This window comes from Artemia sp. Qi Xiang Cuo, chromosome 4 (assembly GCF_049724085.1).
Source record: "Artemia sp. Qi Xiang Cuo chromosome 4, ASM4972408v1, whole genome shotgun sequence".
Lineage (NCBI taxonomy): Eukaryota > Metazoa > Arthropoda > Branchiopoda > Anostraca > Artemiidae > Artemia > Artemia sp. Qi Xiang Cuo.
Window position 1 is genome coordinate 37,260,618 of NC_142797.1, and position 18,048 is coordinate 37,278,665.

At 33.7% G+C, this 18,048-nt stretch overlaps 1 protein-coding gene across 1 annotated transcript in view; it reads right to left on the reverse strand.

The window, feature by feature from the left end:
- Positions 1–18,048, reverse strand: part of LOC148953080 (uncharacterized) — a 192,638-nt gene that overhangs the window by 26,980 nt on the left and 147,610 nt on the right. The window lies entirely within an intron of this gene.

An 18,048-nucleotide genomic window follows, 5' to 3' on the forward strand; every position in this document is an offset into this window, starting at 1 on the left:
ACTCTTGTTTAATATCATATAACAAAAATGTTACATTGACATTGACTGAAAGAAAAAGGAGTACCATAATAAAAAATTCAATGGTATCTAATATCATTAAACTATCCACTAACAAATCAATAGAAACAAGAAAAAAATATAACACAAAATATAGCTGTCACTAGGCTGAAGATACTTAGCTGAAAAAAAGGAGAAAAATGGACTGTTTACGAGACTTTAACAGTAAATTCTGTTTCATCCGTAAATGCGAAATTCGAATTATAATGGAAGGTATTAAACTTAATGTTGACTTCTTTTTGTACAACTGACAGTTGGGATATTTGGGAATCCAAATGCACTGTTTGAGGCGACACTTATTTCAAAAGTTGCGGAGTTTAGTTTTAAATCATCAGAACATACAACAATTTTATGCTCACATTTTTAAAATCTTCTCAAGAATTAGGGCACTCTTAAGAAGAAGGGCATTCTTATAAAAACGAGGCATATAATAATTACCACAAAGATGGCAGGTGTTGCTACCATCAAATCCCCGAAAGGCTCAAGGGTCATTTTTTTACCCTTCAGCTAATAGATGACTTAAAATTGAAAGTTTTGTTAAGCCAACTGATTTTTCTATACGATTGAAATAAACTAATTCAAAGAAAGAAAATGGTGCCGAAAACTACATATTTCAAACTAAATTAATTGTCAAAAATATTTTATATCAAACATGTTTCTTCCTTATATCAAACATTCAAACACGCTCGCTTTAAGTTTGGCTTCAATGTTCATTGCTATTTCCGTTCTTTTTAGGTTTCATTTCTTCATTTACAGAAATAGTATTAGGGGACCAAGCTTCGCTCGGTAAAAAAAAAAAAGACGTTTTCTTTCCACAAAACAACTTTAATTTCATTTTGGTTTACTCAGTGTAGAAAGTAAAACACTTAGGGTACTAGACGTCAGGGTATTTGTGATGTCATTCAATTGAAGTATTTTTTCCTCTAAAATTAGGGCCCTAAATCAATTTTCTCAAAGCCGTGACTTATCTAGATCGTTTTTCCATACCGGGAAACGAACACTTATCTTAGCCGCAATCCATAGCATTTAAAACAAAAGCAATTAAGAATCCTAGACTCCCTTTACAGCTATCAAACGGGAATGTCTTTAAAAGCTTGGAATCAACCTATTTGTCAAAATCACATTGCGTTTTAAAACTCCTTCAACTTATATTCAAAGCTTTCGATCTTCAAGGGGTTTCTAATTTCAGTCAGAAGACGATTTATGAAAAATATTAAGGGGGCTGGGAGGAGGAAACGAATTTTCTCACAACAGTCACAATCTATCTAGATCGCCTTTCACACCTGAAAACGGTAGTATGCTGATTTTCCGAAAATATTAAAGTGCAGCTTTCGAAAATAACTATTTCAAATATCTGTCATTTGAAAAATGTTTTTTCTTTTTTTCAACATTAAGGCCCTAACGAATTTAGTGTGTTATCTATTATATTTCACTACCTGTAAGAATGAAAACATAGCCATATGGCAGATTTCACATTATAGTATATTCTTTTATCAGTGTCTGGCTTCTGGTTTCGGTTTTCCGAAAAGTGGGAAAAATCATCCAAAGAGGCGGAGCCACTTCACTAGCATCTCAACCAAGTATTTGTAACGCCATTCATGTGAAAAATGTGTTCAAAATTTAAGGCCTTAAACGAATTTTCCCGATATCGTGACCTATCTAAATCTGTTTTTCACATCGGAAAATAGAGGTATGCCAATTTTCAGGAAAGAATAGTGCCGTTTTCGAAAAAAAAATATAAAGATATATACATATACAATTATTGCTCGTTTAATAATATAGCTAAATTGATGCAATTATTGATCGTTTTATAAGACAGATTTTAGGCGTTTTAATTTTTATATTCTAAATAAGCTAATTTCCAATCATTTTAGGTTTTCTATTTGCTGGGAAAGCTTTGTTAACTTAACATCTGTTTTCAATTCTCAATTAATAGTAGCAATGTTGGCTAATAAATTTTCACTGATAATAAAAATATTCATTTTTAATTAATAGAAGAAACGTGTTAGTGGTAGTCGAGGTGGCAGAATTCATGGTAGACGTAGCCGAAAAACTGCTTGGACTTCTATATTGCGATATTAGCTTCAGATTTGTAACCAACAACTTTCGGAATCCTTGAATACGAGCTTTGGTGAGTATCAACTACTATTTTCGAAACGTGATCCAAATGTGTTTCCACACTGTACATCTAAATTACAATATTAGCCCCACTTTCGGAACCAACAAGCTCTGAAACCATTGAACATCAATATTGGTAGAAATCAAACACCATTTGAGAAATAAATAACGGTACAAATAGTATCTATATATGCAATACAAAATGTCAATATAAGGGGGTGTCGGCGATGAGGGGAGGGGGAGTTTTGAGAAAGGACGCAGGTCTAAGGCCTCCAATTTTGGCCCTACAACCCCTACAGATTCAGATTCCTTACACGAAACTGATTTTCAACAAGATGTAACATGTCCACAGTTTTTGAAATATGTAGTAAATGTTTATCGATTCTAGATGTATATATTGCACTATTAGGCTCAGATTTGTAATTAATAATCTCAAAAATCCTAAAATAGCAACATGGCTAGAAATAAAGCACTATTTATGGAATATGTACCTTTCTTTTACTTTGGGATTTTATATTGGAACAGATGCACATTAATAGGGGTTAATTATATTGAAGTTAATTAACGTTTAATCATTTATGCTAATTCATTTAAAAAATCCCTATGACAATGAGTCAGATAAGATAAGATTTATTCTTCATTAGTTACACATACAATATTACATGTTATTATTCCCCAAAAGGCTCATTGGCCTGTACAAAGGGGGAAGACAAGTGAGTTGCTTACTCAGAGATGAAAAACAAGAGAAAATTTAAAATGATCACTTACTCACATAAGAAGGAGAAGAAAAGAAAATATACATAAAATGAAAACTATAGAAAAAATAGAATAAATAAACTAAGTTCAGTCAAAGTTCAAGAAAAAAAATTAATTAATTAGATTGAATAGACTAAAAAAAATAAAATAAAAATAACTTCTACGAAGCCAAAGAATTTTTAATTTTTTTTTAAATAAACCGAATGAGTGGCAACCTCGAGCTGATTCAGGCAACTTATTCCAAACAATATGACACGCCATTAGAGGATTAAAATCTTACCTTATGCAAGGAGTAAATAGAACTTGAACATGATTTGTCATATTGCGAAGAGTATAATTATTTTGCTAAGAGCTAAAAGATAGCGGAACACTTAAGGGCCGGGGGAGGTCACCATGAAGCTGAGCAAAAGTAAAACATGCACATGAAAGAATGTATAGTGACTCAAGATCAAGTAATGGTATAACTAATGAACGATCAGTCTCCTGAATGAGTTTTCTAGCTTTATTGTACAACTTAGAAAGCGGTTCTAACAGTGAAGGAAAAGTTGACATACACACAATTGGATAGTAAGAAACGTAAGATTAGATCAAGCAGTGAAAAAAGGATTTTCAAAATTGATCCAGGAAAAGCATGTCTAAGTTTCCTTAAAATACCGAGACTCCTGCATATCTTCATTTTAATAAAATCAATGTGACGTTTGAAAGATAGGTTTTCATCAACAAGAATGCCCAAAAAACAAACATATCGATCTTTAGATCCATGAATTATTCCATTTGCCTGCTAAATTTCTGATAACTGGGGATAAATATGAGAAACACGCGAAAAAATAAAAAAACTGGGCTTAGAAAAATTTAGGGTAAGGTAATTAGCACCAAGCCACAAAATCACCCTCTCAAACAAATTTTCCAAATTCAATCGAAGCTCGAATTCGCAGTTTCCCAAAGTTCCAAGTGTGCTGTCATCAGCAAAACAAACAAAGACATTAGAAGAAGGCGAACTATAATTGCCACTATGGGCAAGGGAAGGCTTAGGTCGACAAAGTCTACAGCAATTAATAAGTTTCTGCTTTTTTACAACATAACAAAGATAATTTACATAAACCAAAAATAGCACAGGCCTTAAAACTGATCCCTGGGGGAGACCAAAATTCACTTGCGAAGGGTGACCGGAAAAATGGATCAACAGAAATTAATCTATCCTTCAAATAAGACTGGAACCAAAAAAATACATTTCCCCTTATGCCAAAATGAGACATCTTTGATAGAAGAATTTCATGGGTTAAGGAATCGAAAGCCTTACAAATATCCAGGAATACAGCAGCCGGAATCAATCCCGAAATCAAACGCAGAAAGAATAAAATTCATAAGGGTCATACAGGCATGTTCAGTGGAGTGCTTCATTCGGAAACCAAATTGAAAATCATGAAGAAATTTTTTAGATTTTAAGAAAGTAAGGAGACAAGAAACCATAGCCTTTTCAGATATTTTACTACTTATTTTACTTACTTTTTTACTAAATACTGATAAAATTGAAATTGGTCGAAAATTAGCCAGATCATTTCTTGGTCCACCTTTAAACAAAACAATAATCCGAGCACGCTTGAGAGCATCCGGAAAAACACCACATTCAAATGAAAAATTAACAAGTTTTGTTAGAGGCAATTCTATTGAAAGAAAAAAAGGTTTAACTATCTTGTAGGGATAGAATCTGGTCCAGATGAGGACGAGTTTTTAAGCCATTAACAATTTTAGTGGTTTTACTTACTATTACTGGTTCTAAAAACACGGAATTAGCCCAAGACGGCCCGAGGTAAGATCTAAACTCCGAGGCCGAGACAAAGTAACTGTAGAAGTAATATTCTTACCAATATTAGCGAAGAATGAGGTGAATGCCTCTTGGACATTAAGCTCACCCTCCACACTTGAGAAGATATGTGATCCCCGTCCTGCATTGGTATCCGGGATCATTGCTTTTCCTGAGGCGAAAATGCTTTCAATGATTTAAAGAACATGAAAATTGGAACTTGGAATGTTACGACATCAAAAAATGACAATCGTATCGACATTTTGACTGACGAATTCAGACGATTCGAACTGGATTTATTAGAAATTTCAGAAACTCATATCCCAGGGGTAGGAAGCATGAAATTAGGTGATATAGAATTTGTTTACTCAGGTAGGAAGGACGGGGTACATAGAAAGGGAGTAGGGCTCATAATGAATAAGGAAGCTGCTAAGTCTTGTTTAGGCTGGGAAGGCATTAATAATAGAATACTAATTGCTCATTTTATGACTAAAAAGTTCAGGGTATCAGTTATAGTAGTATATGCCCCTATAGAACTGACTGACGGAGATACTAGTGACTCACATGAATTTTACTTACAGTTACAGGAGCAAATAGACAGGGTCCCGGGAAGAAATATGATGTTATTACTGGGAGATTTTAACGCCCAGGTTGGTAGAAATAGGGATAGATGGTATCCCAGCCTAGGTAAATTTGGTGAAGGAAAAGAAAACAGTAATGGATACAGACTTATGCAATTTTGTCGGTATAACAATCTAAGTATAACCAATTCGGTGTTTGGTCATAAAATGGCTCATAAGTTAACATGGTATTCAGGTGATGGTAAGACAGCAAACCTTATTGATTATGTTATGGTAAACCAAAGACTGGCAGGATTAGTAAAGGGCATTGATGTACGTAGTTGCTGGTGCTTAGAGCAAAGATCACCAGCTATTAATGGGTGGGGTTAGTATAAAGCTGATGCTTCGGAGGGGTAACCATCTCCTGGAACGTTACAATGCCGGATAATACCAGGAGGAAAATTTGAAAGAAACTTTTTCCAGCAACAGTTGAATACTAAACTTGAGAGTTTAAAATTTGATAATGTGGAAGATGGTTGGAATAATTTTAGAAAAATAATTTGTGAAGTTGCTGAAGGTGTATTAGGGAAGAAAGCTAGAACTGCAGGTAAGAATATTAGTGAAAAAGCTTTATGTTTAATAGAAAGGAGAAAGGACAAGTACAAGAATTATCTGAGTGATATATCGTATGAAAACAAAAGAAAGTAAAGAAAGTGGAGAAAGCATTAAAATATGAACTAAGGAGGTGTGAAGCGGAGGCCATGGATAAAATTACCGAGGATCCGGAAGATGGAGCTAGACGGCATAATTGTAAAATACAGTACCGGCATGTTAATAAATTGAGAGGGAGTAGTCAATGTGGAATTGGCCCAGTTAAAGATAGGAATGTGGTCACAATTAGCGATAAGGAAAAAAACTAAAGAGAGATGGGCTGAAAATTTTGAGAATGTGCTTAACCGAGATAGAGTTGCAGGAAAAGATATAGAAGAAAATGAAAAAGTTTGTGATACCTTGGATGTGAAGGAAGATTTGTTTTGTGAGGAAGAATTAGCAACAGTACTAAAAGGATTAAAAAACAATAAGGCTCCAGGTGCTGATAGGGTGGTAAATGAGTTTCTTAAATATGGTGGCTCTGAGGTTAGAAATAAGCTACTGAAGACTATGAATATGATTTTTGAAAAAAGGAAGTACCTAACGATTTTAGGAAAACATTAACTAAGCCACTTTATAAGAAAGGTGATAAAAGTGAGTGTGGTAATTATCGAGGCATTAGTCTGGTCTCTGTAGATAGAAAATTACTTAGTAATGTGATATTTTTTAGACTGAGAGATGCCGTAGACAAAGTTTTAAAAGAAGAACAGTGCGGTTTTAGAGAAGGAAGAGGATGTGTCGACCAAAGTTTCACTCTTAGGTCAACAATTGAGGAAGTGCCTGAGTTTACAAACACCTTTGGTCCTCAGTTTTATAGATTAAGGGCAAGCGTTCGAGTATGTTGATAGAATAGCTTTAGTAGATGTTTTATCCTTATATGGTACCAGACAAATACATTAAAGTGATTAGTGCTATGCACGAGAATAACACTGCTGCGGTTAAGGTAGGAAATGAGGTCAGCAGCTGGTTTTGTATTAAATCAGGAGTTCAGCAGGGTTGTGTTCTATCCACCTTTATGTGGATTGTTTTGATGGACTTTGTTTTAAGGAGCACAGGAAAGGCAATGGGAGACCACGGAATCAAATGGGGAGTAAAAAGTCTCCTGGACTTGGATTATGCTGATGATTTAAGAATACTATATGAAATTGTGATCAAAATGAATGAATTTTTAGAGGGGTGCTAGAATTGGTTTGAAAATTAATGTTAGGAAGACTAAGTCACTAAGACTAGGAATAAGTGAAGATGAAAAGGTGACGTTGGGTAATGAAAAGATTGATCAGGTGGACAGCCTCACTTACCTTGGTAATATTATTAGTAAAGATCGTGGGAGCAGTGAAGATGTTAAAAATAGAATAGCCAAGGCTCAGGGTGTTTTTTCACAGTTAAAAAAAAGTCTGGAAGAATAGCAAGATTAGTGCAAACCAAGATTAGATCTGCAAACCAAGATTAGAATATTAGAAGCTACAGTGATGACAGTGGTCAAATATGGCTCTGAAGTATGGACGCTCCGAAAAGCGGATGAAGATTTGCTAGCTGTTTTCCAGAGAAATTGCTTAAGGATTGTTCTGGGTACCCGGCTGACTGACCGTATTTCAAACAATAGGCTTTACAAAAAATGTGGTTCAATACCGCTCTCTAGAGCGACAATGATAGAAAGATTGGGGGAGCTTGGGCACGTTCTGTGGATGAACGATGACATATTGCTGAATATTGTTCATTTTGGCCAACCATCTAGGGCTAAACAGAAAGCAGGTCGTCCCGTTTGGGGTGGGAGAACGTCATAAAGAAAGATTTAAAGGAAATGGGAACTTCGTGGGTGGGTGCAAAAAGGGAGGCTTTGAATAGATTGGGGTGGAGGAGGAGCGTGCGTAGCTGTGTTGGCCTCAGGCGGCTTGGTGCTTCGGTGAGTTGTTAGTAGTAGTAGTAATAGCACCAGCTGAAGGTGTAGCGCATTTATAAGCTCTCCAGAGATTATTCTTCCTTCTCCAGCTTTTGAGAAGTCCAGATGTCATCCATGGGTTTGGAGGAACAATCCTTTTAGACCTATGATTAGAAGGTGGTACTTTACAAATGCTCAGAATAGCCTCTTTTATGGTTCCATAAAAGGACTCAAATAACAAGAAAAATCCTTATCATTATCAAGCAAGCTCCACGAATTTTCCGCTAATTTGGACACAAGAAGAGATAACTCTTTCTCACCAAACCTAACAGAATAGGAATCAAACACCTGAGCCCGGTTACTCTTTCCCTGTTTAAAGCTGAATCGGAAATATATTGGAAAATGATCGGAGATATCACTAACTAAAATTGAGTTTTCCTTCAAACTAAGCGTAGAGAAGATATTATCAATCAAAGAACCTGTAACATTTGTTACTTGTGTGGGGATGGATGTAGATGGTAGAGTTCCTGCGGCAAGCATGGTTGAAAGAAAATCAACTGAAGCCGAAGGGTTTGAATCCATTAAATTTGTGTTAAAGTCACCCATTATGATTAACTGACACGGACGTTTCATTAGTATGTCAAGTATTTCCTCAAGATTCCGAAGAAACAACAGAATAGCAACACGAGGAGAACGATAAATATTGCCTAGGATTAGATCAATACCATTAGATTTAATTTCTATAAATTGTGACTCGAAAATACCTTCAAAATTCCTTGATAAGTCATCACGTAAACATTAATGCAAATTGCAAGATATATACATGACAAGACCTTCTTTAGCCATCTTGCATCGGTTTATACGTTCCATTTTGTAACCATGGATATCCAATAGCATTTCATTGCCAGAATCGAAAAACGTCTCACATAAACCGACAACATCAGGCTGTCAATCCGAAACAATTTGTCTCAAATTATCTATTGACCAGGAGAGACCCTGAATGTTAAGCTGAAGTGCTGTCAGAGAATAATCTCCTTTGGTAACCTCCCCCTCCCAAATCCGAAACTTATTTAATGTTACAAATAGGGCTTATATTAATCGGATTTTGATTAGCCTGACCCACAGAATTATTTATTATACTAATTACATCAAAAGGAATAAACTAATTCTATATGTTTGAGGAGGGGGAAGGCAGTGAATGAACCACATGGGCCCACATGCCCTACTTAGAGATCCAGCTATAGAACTGCAGATTAAGATTTTTTGCAAGACTCTGAATTCAGCTGGACGTAACAATGCCTCAGATTGCAACACTAGGCTCTGATTTGTAATCAGCAAGCTCATAAATCCAACAAGAAATGGACGAAGTCATTGAAAAACAAGAGAGCCACAGAAAGTTTCTTATGTAATAAAAACTCAATATTTTTTTACAAATACGTATTAAAAATATTACCCTGAGCCTTATTGGCTTCACAAGCCATAATCTGGCCAGAAACAAAGTTTGTTGCGTCAACAGAGGCCGTTTTCGAAAAAAAAACTAAAAACCAAGTTTTGGAAGAAATCAAAAGACATAAATAAAATCTGGTTCGGTCGTTTAATTTAGATAACCAAGCTCTTTCAAACTATTTGCCATTCATATCTTCATTTATTTCTGTCATCTTAAAATAGTGCTTTTTAGAAATTAGAGTGGGTATGACAGTTTATTTTTTATTTTATTACCGAAGATATTTTTGGAAAAAATACTTCGTTCATATTTTTGGCCATGATTAAGAGTATAAACATGGAATTTATCACTAAAAAATACCAATTCCTGAGAAACGTATTAAGCCCTGTTTAAGATTGGAAATAGCATTAGATCAAAACCAAGGAGGTCCGCTTTACATACCAATTTAGGTGGGGATCATACACATTCTACTTACTGTGGTTAAATTTCTTACTTCTATATTTTAATTTGAAATCAACAACATCCTAAATCCCTGGATATCACGTTTGGCGAATATTAAACGCAAGTAGTAAATATGAGCTTAGTGCATTCTGATCTAGGACATCCATTAATATATTGCCAATCATTTTTAATTATTAAGATTTACTCATTTAGGACCAATTCCTACATAATCCTGAAAATTCCAAAACAATCAATAGCATTTCTAATAATTTCAATGGTTGAGCTCTACTCATTTACAACCTTTTCCTAAACGATCATTGAATAATTGTGAGTCCAACATGGTGTAAAATGTCCTGAAGCACGAAGCTATGGTAGGAGCTGATCATAGAGGTGGGACGGGCCCAGGGACCCCCTAGTTTTGGCCCTCTACTGAAACTGAAGGAAAATCTGTTCTTGACTCAGAATCCCACAAAGTGCAACATGTTCACCATTGTAGAATATATGTTTGGCATGTTTTGATTGCTGGATGTCAATGTTTTAACATTAGCCTCAGATTTGTAATCAGCAAGATATACAATGCTCAATAAATAACGTTGGTGGAAAACAAACATCACTTATGAAATATGTATTTAGTGCATTTTGATCTAGGACAGTGATACTGCGAGTAAACATACTTTCAATGATTATAACTTAATCAATAAGGACAATCCCCTAAATATTCATGAGTCGAAAGAGGCACAACATGTCTATAGTCTTTTTGTGCAGGAAACCCGGTAAAGGGGGATGTTTCAGGAGGTGCAGGCCTAAGGACTAGACGTGGGACCTTCTAATCATGCATATTTGGAATCCTTCATACGAGTCCGGTTTAGACAAGTACTGGCATGTCTAAATTTTGCAAAGTATGTACTTAACTTGTTTTGATTGTGGATGCCTATTATCAACAATTAGCCACACATTAGTGATCAGCAAGCTTGAATACCTGTGTTGAATGTAATGTAGTAGCTGCGCAAAATTCTCAGGAGACAATTTCAAATTTGACTACAAGGAGCAGTGCAAAGAAGAAATTCGAGTCAATCTTATTGGAATCAAAATGTGTTGACCTCGATCATACAGGTGCTTTATAAAATTATTTTATATTCTAGGTCGTAGCTTATAGGAGAGGCGTCTGGCGTCTCTTTATGATAGTTAGGTTTGGATTTGAAGAATTCGACTCCAAAAGGGTTGACTTCACGTGAGCAATCATTCAGCCTTGATTAGGCCAGTCGAAAAGAAATTAAAGCTAGCATCTTACAATACAGAAAGTTCTCCTCCACCCTAATTCTGTCCCTTGACGGTGAAAGTTGGTTCCCGACAATGGAAATCTTATCTTCTGACTTCTCTTCTTAGCTTGCCAGACTCGGTCTCGAATTGAATTATCGTTTATACACAAGAAGGCTGCAAAAAGAAAGTCTGCATTTTATCCCACATTGTCTCTTGAGGGCAGAACTAGTAAATCTGGGCAACGAAAAATTTAAGTTTTTAATTCATTTTCGAACTCACTGTGGCTCGATTTGACAGGAAAGTCTGCTCCAGTCATTCCTTTGGAGATAGTATCGACGTAATTCCTGAAGTGATGTTTAGGAGGATTTTGAATATGTTGCCAAGCTGTTTTTTTTTTTAGTTTTTTTGGATTTTCAATTCACTTTCGAACTCACTGTGCTCGATTTGATTGAAAAGGCTGGTCCAGTCATTCCTTTGGAGATAGTGTCGATGTAATTCCTGCAGAGAGATTTAGGAGGATTTTGAATATGTTGCCAAGCTGATTTTTTTTTAGCTTTTTGGATTTTCAATTCACTTTCGAACTCACTGTGCTCGATTTTGATAGAAAATGTGAACATCTCTCAGTTCCCGACCAGCATTATTAAATGGTGTAATTACTCTATCGTAAAATCCCAGTCTGTTTATATGACGTAATGTAGTACTCCACAAGCTTTTATCATACTCAAACATGTTATAGTTCACTATCCAATGATAACAATCAATTTCTTCGAGTTCCATAGACAATAATAAAAATGCACATTCAAATATAACACCACAAGATGATTTTTTCAAACTGATAAATTCTGTGTCATACAGTCCTATCATCTTGGAAGTTATTAATGTAGTTGTTAAGCAGAAAAATACTTCATCAAACTTTTATTTCTTCGCTCAAGGTTGAATGGAGTTATGGCTAGGGGGATGAGTCCTAAAAACATCTGAATTCATTGTGGGAGGAGTCATAAAACCCTTGGAAGTAATTGCGGGGAGGAGTCATTGAACTCTCGGTAACTAATAAATTCATTAAACTTCCCAAAAAAATCACACGGAATATCCTCGCTTTTTGAACGAACACCATGTAAAGAAAAAATCAAACGGCTTAAAACAACAGAGCCCCCTCAAACCCCGTAAAGTCATTTTAAAAGGTATAACAATTATTTATTTAACAGAAATCCTCGCCTTCAATTGAACGGAAAAAATATAAGAATTATTTATCTAACAGAAATCCTCGCTTTTTGAACGAACACCATGTAAAGAAAAAATCACACGGCTTAAAACAACAGAGTCCCTCAAACCCTGTAAAGTCATTTTAAAAGGTATAACAATTATTTATTTAACAGAAATCCTCGCTTTCAATTGAACGGAAAAAATATAAGAATTATTTATTTAACAGAAATCCTCGCTTTTTTGAACGAACACCATGTAAAAAAAAAATCACACTGGCTTAAAACAACAGAGTCCTTCAAACCCCGTAAAGCCATTTTAAAAGGTATTACAATTATTTATTTAACAGAAATCCTCGCTTTTTGAACGAACATCATGTAAAGAAAAAATCACACGGCTTAAAACAACAGAGTCCCTCAAACCCCGTAAAGCCATTATAAAAGGTATAACAATTATTTATTTAACAGAAATCCTCGCTTTTTGAACGAACACCATGTAAAGAAAAAATCACACTGGCTTAAAACAACAGAGCCCCTCAAACCCCGTAAAGCCATTTTAAAGGTATAACAATTATTTATTTAACAGAAATCCTCGCCTTCAATTGAACGGAAAAAATATAAGAATTATTTATCTAACAGAAATCCTCGCTTTCAATTGAAAGGAAAAAATATAAGAATTATTTATTTAACAGAAATCCTCGCTTTTTGAACGAACACCATGTAAAGAAAAAATCAAACGGCTTAGAACAACAGAGCCCTACAAACCCCGTAAAGCCATTTTAAAACTTATAACAATTATTTATTTAACAGAAATCCTCGTATTCAATTGAATTTAAAAAATATAATAATTATTTATATAACAGAAATCCTCGCCTAAAATATAATGGAAAAAAAATATGAATTTTTTAATTAACATAAATACTCGATTTTTGACGTAACAAAGTGTCAAGAAAAAATCTAACGGATTATAACAACATAGCACCGAAAACCCCGAAAAGCCAGTTTAAAAGGTATAACAATAATTAATTTAATAGAAAACCTCGACTTCAATTGAACGGAAAAAATATAAGAATTATTTATCTAACAGAAATCCTCGCTTTCAATTGAACGAACATCATGTAAAGAATAAATCACACGGCTTAAAACGACAGAGTCCCTCAAACCCCGTAAAGCCATTTTAAAAGGTATAACAATTATTTATTTAACAGAAATCCTCGTTTTCAATTGAACGGAAAAAATATAAGAATTATTTATTTAACAGAAATCCTCGCTTTTTGAACAAACACAATGTAAATAAAAAATCACACTGGCTTAAAACAACAGAGCCCCTCAAACCCCGTAAAGCCATTTTAAAAGGTATAACAATTATTTATTTAACAGAAATCCTTGCCTTCAATTGAACGGAAAAAATATAAGAATTATTTATCTAACAGAAATCCTCGCTTTCAATTCAACGGAAAAAATATAAGAATTATTTATTTAACAGAAATCCCCGCTTTTTGAACAAACACCATGTAAAGAAAAAATCAAACGGCTTAGAACAACAGAGCCCCTCAAACCCCGTAAAGCCATTTTAAAAGGTATAACAATTATTTATTTAACAGAAATCCTCGCCTTCAATTGAACGAAAAAAATATAAGAATTATTTATCTAACAAAAATCCTCGCTTTTTGAACGAACATCATGTAAAGAAAAAATCACACGGCTTAAAACAAAAGAGACCCTCAAACCCCGTAAAGACAATTTAAAAGTTATGACATTTATTTATTTAACAAAAATCCTAGCTTTTTGAAGGAACACCATGTAAAGAAAAAATACAATCACACTGCTTAAAACAACAACAGAGCCCCTCAAACCCCGTAAAGCCATTTTAAAAGGTATAACAATTATTTATTTAACAGAAATCCTCGCCTTCAATTGAACGGAAAAATATAAGAATGATTTATCTAACAGAAATCCTCGCTTTAAATTGAACGTAAAAAATATAAGAATTATTTATTTAACATAAATCCTCGCTTTTTGAACGAACACCATGTAAAGAAAAAATCAAACGGCTTAGAACAACAGAGCCCCTCAAACCCCGTAAAGTCATTTTAAAAGGTATAAAAATCATTTATTTAACAGAAATCCTCGCCTTCAATTGAACGGAAAAAATATAAGAATTATTTATCTAACAGAAATCCTCGCTTTCAATTGAACGGAAAAGTATAAGAATTATGTATTTAACAGAAATCCTCTATTTTTGAACGAACACCATTTAAAGAAAAAATCAAACGGCTTAGAACAACAGAGCCCCTCAAACCCCGTAAAGCCATTTTAAAAGGTATAACAATTATTTATTTAACAGAAATCATCGTCTTAAATTGAACGGAAAAAATATCAGAATTATTTATCTAACAGAAATCCTCGCGTTCAATTGAACGAACATCATGTAAAGAAAAAATCAAACGGCTTAAAACGACAGAGACCCACAAACCCCGTAAAGCCATTTTAAAAGGTATAACAATTATTTATTTAACAGAAATCCTCGTTTTCAATTGAACGGAACAAATATAAGAATTATCTATTTAACAGAAATCCTCGCTTTTTGAACGAACACCATGTAAAGAAAAAATCACACTGGCTTAAAACAACAGAGCCCCTCAAACCCCGCAAAGCCAATCTAAAATGTAAAACAATTATTTATTTAAAAGAAATCCTTACCTTCAATTGAACGGAAAAAATATAAGAATTATTTATCTAACAGAAAGCATTGCCTTAAATTTAACGGAAAAAATATAAGAATTTTATATTTAACAGAAATCCTCGCTTATTGAACTAACACCATGTAAATAAAAAATCAAACGGCTTATAACAACAGAGCCCCTCAAACCCCGTAAAGCCATTTTAAAAGGTATAACAATTATTTATTTCACAGAAATCCTCGCCTTCAATTGAACGGAAAAAATATAAGAATTATTTATCTAACAGAAATCCTCGCTTTCAATTCAACGGAAAAAATATAAGAATTTTTTATTTAACAGAAATCCTCGCTTTTTGAACGAACATCATGTAAAGAAAAAATCAAACGGCTTAGAACAACAGAGCTCCTCAAACCCCGTGAAGCTATTTTAAAAGGTATAACAATTATTTATTTAATAGAAATCCTCGTCTTCAATTGAACGGAAAAAATATAAGAATTATTTATCTAACAGAAATACTCGCTTTCAATTGAACGGAAAAAATATAAGTGATAGTGATAGTGATATATTTAATTAACAAAAAGTTTAACTACAAAAATCAATATGATTCACCCAAAACCAAACGGTTGACGTGGGGTGAAACAAGCAAAAAAAAAAAAAAAAAAAAAAAAAAAAATAATACATACATGTAACATCATTCAAATACACTATAATAAGAAAGAAAGATAAAAAGAGACAAAAGAAAAGAAAGGAAAAATAAATAAAGAATAATAATAATAGTACAGGGACAGCAACTACATACCATATTCATGTTGTGGGGTCGCACTCACAAACCAACAAACAATTACAACTTAATTTAAATTAAATCAAATCAAGTCACCTCCAAAACAAACAAAACTAAAAATCATACTTACTTAATAATTTTTCTTTCAATTTTGCTTTAAAACCACTATAATTTTCAAGTTTCTTCATATCATTATCCAAATTATTCTATAAATTTATACCCTTTATAATAAAAGAAAACGTGGACCTGGCAGACAATATAGATGGAGTATAATAATCATTTTTACCCCTAGTATTTTGGTTATGTATATTCCATCGGCTGTAAAACCAACCATTAAAGCACTCAGGCAGCTGCTTCATATTATATCTATGCATAAATACTAATATATAAAAATGATGAAGACCCGCCGCTGGCAATATCCTAAAATCCCTATAGACTTCTCGAACCGATTCTCTTTCTTATTTTCCTGATAATACTCTAAAAGACTTATTTCAGATAATTCGTACATGATTTTCAATTGAAGAAAATGTACCCATGCATATAGAAGAACAATACAAAATATAAGGGTAGATTAATGAACAATACAGAAGCCTAAGTATATTAGTTGGAAACATATTTTTAATTTTATGAATCATCCCCAAATTACGTGATAGAATCCGGGATAAAGTTTCAATATGGAATCGGAAACTGAGAGTCTCATCTATAATAATGCCAAGATACTTTACTGCCTTTTGACGAGCAATCATACCATCCTCATATGCTATATGCTGTATCCATGGATAATAATTCGATGTCCTTGAAAATATAAGAAAATTACTCTTAGAGGGATTCACCTTTAGCTGATTCACTCTCAGTCATCTTGAAACCCCATTGAGTAATTCTCGTACACTCTCCGGGAGCAATCTCTCTGACTTTGTGATCACCACTAAAGAAGTATCATCAGTAAACATAGGCACTGTAGCCGCGTTATCATTTTTGACGGTCTCACTCATTCTTGTTTCCAGTTTACTAACAGACTGTGGAAGATCATTCATAAAGATTAAAAATAATAAGGGTCCAAGTACCGAACCCTGTGGAACTCCACACTCAATACAATTTTCATGAGAATCCATATTACCAATTTGAACATATTGTTTTCTACAAGACAAAAAAGAACATTTATAACAATTATTTATTTAACAGAAATCCTCGCTTTTTGAACGAACACCATGTAAAGAAAAAATCAAACGGCTTAGAACAACAGAGCCCCTGAAAACCCGTAAAGCAATTTTAAAAGGTAAAACAATTATTAATTTATCAGAAATCCTCGCTTTCAATTGAACGGAAAAAATATAAGAATTATTTATACAACAAAGATCCTCGCTTTTTGAACAAACATCATTTAAATAAAAAATCAAACGGCTTAGAACGACAGAGTCCCTCAAACCCCTTAAAGACATTTTAAAATGTATAACAATTATTTATTTAACAGAAATCCTCGCTTTCAATTGAACGGAAAAGATATAAGAATTATTTATTTAACAGAAATCCTCGCTTTTTGAAGGAACGCCATGTAAAGAAAAAATACATTTCCGATTCGTCGTTAGGCATTTTTCAAATTTATAACAAAATACTTGAGTTAACAACTCCTTCGGGCCTCCAAAATTGACCCCTCCCCTCCTTGCTCTCAGAAATGGGGGGGGATGAATGGAACCTTAGATCCTATTTTAAATTGACAATACTTATCTAACATCACTTGTGTATTATACAGATCATATATCTCATTACCCCTTTTTAAATGTTAATCAAATAATTCTGATTATAATGTCCAATTTTTTGTCAGCTTTTCAAAATGTTTGCATTTGGAACTCTGTCAGTTAACACTAAGCTGTAAATTGGGAAATCCTTTCGCAATAACAATAGGCTTAGCAGCGATTACATCTCATTGTTGGCGACAATTCAATCAGATCACAGTAGTGAAAATGGAGTACTTTTTCGCAAATTGAGTTAGCTTCTATTTCATAGACAAAATATTTGAATTCCTTTTATTCAAATCACCTATCAAGTTATCAAAAAATATATGAACTAGAAATCAGGTCTGTAAATTGTGTCAGAAAAAACTTGTCCTTAATCAACGTAAAGATCCACAATAGCATAGGAAGGAACGTAAAGTAGTACCAGATTATACCCATCAGAAACCAGTCTGGTTCTAAAATAAATTATTACTTTACTAAAATAAATTATTACTTTACTAAAATAAATAATTACTTTACTAAAATAAATTATTACCTCCAATTCGCAAATCCCATTACCTTTTTTTTTGCAAAGGCTAATCAAACATCTGTGATTGTACAAGCATTAAAAAATTTTCCAATCACTAATTACCCCTTTTTTGCAAATGCTAAACAAAAAAAAAACCTGTCTGTACGTCAGAA